Below are 7,812 nucleotides of genomic sequence, written 5' to 3'. Positions count from 1 at the left end.
ACTTTGAATTTAGAAATGCTAAGAACAAAATTATGAAATGCATGAACGAAAAATCACTTCTTCCTCACTCTAATTCAAGAAGAGGATATCCTTTGGAGTGGTCTTCTCTCACAAATGGTAGAATGGGGGGAAGAAGCTAATAAAAGAAAGAAAGAAAAAACCTACAATCAAACCTATCTAGCAAGCATCCATCAATCATGCAAGATTCAATAGAGCGCACAAGCAAGCGAGATTAGAGAAGAGAACACATCGTAAGTATTATATACAAGGGAATGAATGTGTAATGATCATTATTGAAGTTGACTTATATAGGGAAGTTAAAACTTAAGTATTCTATGGTTGCAAGGGAATGAACGTTTAATGCTTATTACGGAAAGTGACTTATATAGGCTAGTTAAAAATCAAAAATGGTACAACCACTATTACGAGTCCTAAGTAAGTATGTACAAAAGTTTCTTAGACGTGCCCTGTTTGGCATTAAGCTCATCGTCGTAAGGTCACTTTAGACTTCCCCTAATTCGACATTAAAGCTCGTGATAAGGCTGCTTTATACTCTAAAGTGCTATCTTGTAAAAACAGGTGCTCGCTCAAGCAAATAAGCTGGCAAAGATCACTCAAAAAAATAAGATGGCACAGCTCCTTATATGGTATGACATGTGCTATTTCCACCAAATAAGACGGCAAAGCTCCTTGTGGTGTTATAGTGAAACCTGGGTGAAACTATGTCCCCCTCCCTCCCTTCCTAAAGATGACCACATCACCCAGGTTAGTGGTGAAGCTAGCTCCCAAGTTGAAGAGGTGTAGATGGTCCAAGATATAACGTGAAATTGGCATGCCAGGATAAGTGGTAGACTCTAAAGTGATATGTGACTTAGAGGTATGGCAAATTGATGATAATCTTTGGGTAGCCTTGGGGTAGTCAGGGTGGCATAAAGAGGTAGATGTGAAGTAGATTTCTTTCATGTAGGCCTCCTTCTATTGTGGAGGTGGCTTGGTCCCTTCAAAATCACCTGGTAGGTAGAAGAAACCCATGCCTTCTGATTAATGGAGCTATCACCACACGACCACTATCATGAATGATTTTGGTAGAAGCAACCCACGCCTTTTGATCAATGGGGTTATCACCCAATGACCACTATTATCAATGATTTTGCATGGGTAGATGGTGCCCAAACCATGCGCGACGATAGGATATAGAAGTAGAAGTTCTGCATGCATCTTCATGAAAGGCCTCCTTCTATTGTTGTGGAAGGGGCTTGGTGGGCCCTTTAAATTAGGTGCACCTTTTGACTGGCTAAATTATTGCCAAGACTACCATTTAATGATGTTTCATGGGTATCTAGATAATAGTCTCTGGACCATGCACAACATGATATTAATCCAAGATCTCATAGCTTGATGCTTAGAGATTGGATTTATATATGGCTAATATGTTGACTAGGGTGAGGTTGTGTTTATGTTAAATTAGAGTTGAGGGTGAGCTTATATTCTTCAAAGCGCTTTGGAGGTGCTTCCATGGCCAATTGTTATACAGGAGATAAGGTTGGCTTCCACACCTACCATGGTCCCCCCATCTATATATGTACTTAGAGGGTTTCCATTGATGAGGTTAGTTGCACGTGTATGTGTCCAAGCTTCCTAGGAGATGCAGAATGTGGGGAAAAGAATCGATACTCTTAGTGAAAAATGGAGATGATGTGCTTGGGAAATGGATAGAAGGGGTGTGTCGTGTGTGCACCCAGATTTTTCCAACAAATTTGCTTTCTTTGACGCTCTGTATTGCTTTTCTTGGCATTTACTAGATATCGCTTTTCTTGGGGAGTCAAGATCATGAGGCTTATTTCTATGGGACTCCCGCCTTTAGACACACACACACATCTCTAGACTCATGTCTCTGGACGACCTATGCGCATCTCTAGACTCGCGCTCTAGACTCATGTTTGTGTGCTCACACAGTTTTTGAAGAAACAAGCTCAGAGACATCTAATGAGCTGGCCTCTCATCACACTTACTAGTGGGCTCAAGCCTCTAGGCTCATGCTTATACTCACGGGTTCAAGCTTATGTATACCTATAGACTCATGTCTATAGGCTTACACATTATGTTCTAATGATTTAGGCTCACATCATATACAAGGGAATGAATGTGTAATGATCATTATTGAAGTTGACTTATATGGGGAAGTTAAAACTTAAGCATTCTATGGTTGCAAGGGAATGAATGTGTAATGCTTATTACGGAAATTCACTTATATAGGCTAGTTAAATATTAAAAATGGTACAACCACTATTACGAGTCCTAAACACAAATTTCTTAGACGTGCCCTGTTTGGCATTAAGCTCATCGTCGTAAGGTCACTTTAGACTTCCCCTAATTTGACATTATGCTCGTGTGTGGTAAGGCTCCTTTATATTCTAAAGTGCTATCTTGTAAAAACAGGTGCTCGCTCAAGCAAATAAACTGGCAAAGATCACTCAAAAAAATAAGACGGCACAGCTCCTTATATGGTATGACATGTGCTAACTCCAGCAAATAAGATGGCAAAGCTCCTTAAGGTGTGATAGGTGGGTGAAACTACGTCCCCCTCCCTCCCTTCCTAAAGGTGACCACATCACCCAGGTTAGTGGTGAAGCTAGCTCCCAAGTTGAAGAGGTGTAGATGGTCCAAGATATAACGTGAAATTGGCATGCCAGGATAAGTGGTAGACTCTAAAGTGATATGTGACCTAGATGTATGGCAAATTGATGATAATCTTTGGGTACCTTGGGGTAGTCAAGGTGGCCTAAAGAGGTACACTATCATGAATGATTTTGGTAGAAGCAACCCACGCCTTTTGATCAATGGGGTTATCACCCCATGACCACTATCATGAATGATTTTGCATGGGTAGATGGTGCCCAAACCATGCACGAGCGACGATAGGATATAGAAGTAGAAGTTATGCATGCATCTTCATGAAAGGCCTCCTTCTATTTTTGTGGAAGGGGCTTGGTGGGCCCTTTAAACTAGGTGCACCTTTTGATTGGCAAAATTATTGCCAAGACTACCATTTAATGATGTTTCATGGGTATCTAGATAATAGTCTCTAGACCATGCACAACATGATATTAATCCAAGATCTCATAACTTGATGCTTAGAGATTGGATTTATATATGGCTAATATGTGGACTAGGGTGAGGTTGTGTTTATGTTAAAATAGAGTCGAGGGTGAGGTTATATTCTTTAAAGCGCTTTGGAGGTACTTACATGGCCAATTGTAATACAAGAGATAAGGTTGGCTCCCATACCTACCATGGTCCCCCCATCTATATATGTACTTAGAGGGTTTCCATTGATGAGGTTAGTTGCACGTGTACGTACGTGTCCACGCTTCCTAGGAGATGCAGAATGTGGGAAAGATAATTGATACTCTCAGTGAAAAATGGAGATGATGTGCTTGGGAAATGTATAGAAGGTGTGTGTCTTGTGTGTGCACTCAGATTTTTCCAACAAATTTGCTTTCTTTGACGCTCTGTATTGCTTTTCTTGGCATATACTCGCTTCTCTTGGGGGGTCAAGATCATGAGGCTTATTTCTATGGGACTCATGCCTTTGGACACACACACGCATCTCTAGACTCATGTCTCTGGACGACCTATGTGCATCTCTAGACTCGCGCTCTAGACTCATTTTTGTGTGCTCACACAGTTTTTGAAGAAACAAGCTCACAAACATCTAATGAGTTGGCCTCTCATCGCCCTTACTAGTGGGCTCAAGCCTCTAGGCTCATGCTTATGGACTCACAGGTTCTGGCTCATGTAGTACTTACACCCCAATAATTATAAAGGACAAGAATTATTTGTGTAATTCGTATGACAAGGTAGGTGTGTCTTTATAGGTCTTCAAGAGCTGCTTTACCAAACACTTTTAATTCATTGTTATAATATTAGGTTTCCTAGAATCACATTAGTACCATACTGTTTGAATTGCCTGGTATACTATTAGGTTGACCAGACTCGCGTTTGTTAACTCGCAGCTTCAGACTCATGTCTATTGACTTACGTCTCTAGACTCACGACTCACAACTCTAGACTTGGCTCATGACTCATGTCTTATATGCCTCTAGACTCATAGTGGATGTCTCTAGGCTTACAACTCATGTCTCTAAGCTCACGTGTTGACTCACGGCGGCTCACATCTCTAAGCTTATGTGTGTTGACTCATGGTTTTTTTTCATGGGACTATGGACTTACGTCTCCCAACCCGAGAGATGGTTTGGCATGGTTTTTTGAGGTGTTTGAGATTCTTAAGATTTGATGGTGGTTATAAGGATTATTTCGAATCCACGTTTATGGTGTCTATAAAAGTGATTACATGTGGTTTATTGGTTTTTTTGTTGATTTTACATGCTCTAAGCTACCAATTTCACCATGGAAATGAACAAAATTATGCAATGGATGAACAAAAAAATTCACAACTTCCTCACTCTAATTCACGCACAAGCGGCTTATGTTTTTGGGTTAGTTTATTCCACTTTGAATTTAGAAATGCTAAGAACAAAATTATGAAATGCATGAACGAAAAATCACTTCTTCCTCACTCTAATTCAAGAAGAGGATATCCTTTGGAGTGGTCTTCTCTCACAAATGGTAGAATGGGGGGAAGAAGCTAATAAAAGAAAGAAAGAAAAAACCTACAATCAAACCTATCTAGCAAGCATCCATCAATCATGCAAGATTCAATAGAGCGCACAAGCAAGCGAGATTAGAGAAGAGAACACATCTTAAGTATTATATACAAGGGAATGAATGTGTAATGATCATTATTGAAGTTGACTTATATAGGGAAGTTAAAACTTAAGTATTCTATGGTTGCAAGGGAATGAACGTTTAATGCTTATTACGGAAAGTGACTTATATAGCTATGCTAGTTAAAAATCAAAAATGGTACAACCACTATTACGAGTCCTAAGTAAGTATGTACAAAAGTTTCTTAGACGTGCCCTGTTTGGCATTAAGCTCATCGTCGTAAGGTCACTTTAGACTTCCCCTAATTCGACATTAAAGCTCGTGATAAGGCTGCTTTATACTCTAAAGTGCTATCTTGTAAAAACAGGTGCTCGCTCAAGCAAATAAGCTGGCAAAGATCACTCAAAAAAATAAGATGGCACAGCTCCTTATATGGTATGACATGTGCTATTTCCACCAAATAAGACGGCAAAGCTCCTTGTGGTGTTATAGGTGGGTGAAACCTGGGTGAAACTATGTCCCCCTCCCTCCCTTCCTAAAGATGACCACATCACCCACCAGGTTAGTGGTGGTGAAGCTAGCTCCCAAGTTGAAGAGGTGTAGATGGTCCAAGATATAACGTGAAATTGGCATGCCAGGATAAGTGGTAGACTCTAAAGTGATATGTGACTTAGAGGTATGGCAAATTGATGATAATCTTTGGGTAGCCTTGGGGTAGTCAAGGTGGCATAAAGAGGTAGATGTGAAGTAGATTTCTTTCATGTAGGCCTCCTTCTATTGTGGAGGTGGCTTGGTCCCTTCAAAATCACCTGGTAGGTAGAAGAAACCCATGCCTTCTGATTAACGGAGCTATCACCACACGACCACTATCATGAATGATTTTGGTAGAAGCAACCCACGCCTTTTGATCAATGGGGTTATCACCCAATGACCACTATTATCAATGATTTTGCATGGGTAGATGGTGCCCAAACCATGCGCGACGATAGGATATAGAAGTAGAAGTTCTGCATGCATCTTCATGAAAGGCCTCCTTCTATTGTTGTGGAAGGGGCTTGGTGGGCCCTTTAAATTAGGTGCACCTTTTGACTGGCTAAATTATTGCCAAGACTACCATTTAATGATGTTTCATGGGTATCTAGATAATAGTCTCTGGACCATGCACAACATGATATTAATCCAAGATCTCATAGCTTGATGCTTAGAGATTGGATTTATATATGGCTAATATGTTGACTAGGGTGAGGTTGTGTTTATGTTAAATTAGAGTTGAGGGTGAGCTTATATTCTTCAAAGCGCTTTGGAGGTGCTTCCATGGCCAATTGTTATACAGGAGATAAGGTTGGCTTCCACACCTACCATGGTCCCCCCATCTATATATGTACTTAGAGGGTTTCCATTGATGAGGTTAGTTGCACGTGTATGTGTCCAAGCTTCCTAGGAGATGCAGAATGTGGGGAAAAGAATCGATACTCTTAGTGAAAAATGGAGATGATGTGCTTGGGAAATGGATAGAAGGGGTGTGTCGTGTGTGCACCCAGATTTTTCCAACAAATTTGCTTTCTTTGACGCTCTGTATTGCTTTTCTTGGCATTTACTAGATATCGCTTTTCTTGGGGAGTCAAGATCATGAGGCTTATTTCTATGGGACTCCCGCCTTTAGACACACACACACATCTCTAGACTCATGTCTCTGGACGACCTATGCGCATCTCTAGACTCGCGCTCTAGACTCATGTTTGTGTGCTCACACAGTTTTTGAAGAAACAAGCTCAGAGACATCTAATGAGCTGGCCTCTCATCACACTTACTAGTGGGCTCAAGCCTCTAGGCTCATGCTTATACTCACGGGTTCAAGCTTATGTATACCTATAGACTCATGTCTATAGGCTTACACATTATGTTCTTCTCTAGACTCGCGCTCTAGACTCATGTTTGTGTGCTCACACAGTTTTTGAAGAAACAAGCTCAGAGACATCTAATGAGCTGGCCTCTCATCACACTTACTAGTGGGCTCAAGCCTCTAGGCTCATGCTTATACTCACGGGTTCAAGCTTATGTATACCTATAGACTCATGTCTATAGGCTTACACATTATGTTCTAATGATTTAGGCTCACATCATATACAAGGGAATGAATGTGTAATGATCATTATTGAAGTTGACTTATATGGGGAAGTTAAAACTTAAGCATTCTATGGTTGCAAGGGAATGAATGTGTAATGCTTATTACGGAAATTCACTTATATAGGCTAGTTAAAAATTAAAAATGGTACAACCACTATTACGAGTCCTAAACACAAATTTCTTAGACGTGCCCTGTTTGGCATTAAGCTCATCGTCGTAAGGTCACTTTAGACTTCCCCTAATTTGACATTATGCTCGTGTGTGGTAAGGCTCCTTTATATTCTAAAGTGCTATCTTGTAAAAATAGATGCTCGCTCAAGCAAATAAATTGGCAAAGATCACTCAAAAAAATAAGACGGCACAGCTCCTTATATGGTATGACATGTGCTAACTCCAGCAAATAAGATGGCAAAGCTCCTTAAGGTGTGATAGGTGGGTGAAACTACGTCCCCCTCCCTCCCTTCCTAAAGGTGACCACATCACCCAGGTTAGTGGTGAAGCTAGCTCCCAAGTTGAAGAGGTGTAGATGGTCCAAGATATAACGTGAAATTGGCATGCCAGGATAAGTGGTAGACTCTAAAGTGATATGTGACCTAGATGTATGGCAAATTGATGATAATCTTTGGGTACCTTGGGGTAGTCAAGGTGGCCTAAAGAGGTACACTATCATGAATGATTTTGGTAGAAGCAACCCACGCCTTTTGATCAATGGGGTTATCACCCCATGACCACTATCATGAATGATTTTGCATGGGTAGATGGTGCCCAAACCATGCACGAGCGACGATAGGATATAGAAGTAGAAGTTATGCATGCATCTTCATGAAAGGCCTCCTTCTATTGTTGTGGAAGGGGCTTGGTGGGCCCTTTAAATTAGGTGCACCTTTTGACTGGCTAAATTATTGCCAAGACTACCATTTAATGATGTTTCATGGGTATCTAGATAATAGTCTCTGG

This window comes from Cibotium barometz, chromosome 30 (assembly GCF_041138505.1).
Source record: "Cibotium barometz isolate CiBa-2024 chromosome 30, ASM4113850v1, whole genome shotgun sequence".
NCBI lineage: Eukaryota > Viridiplantae > Streptophyta > Polypodiopsida > Cyatheales > Cibotiaceae > Cibotium > Cibotium barometz.
This window is presented reverse-complemented; position numbering follows the sequence as displayed.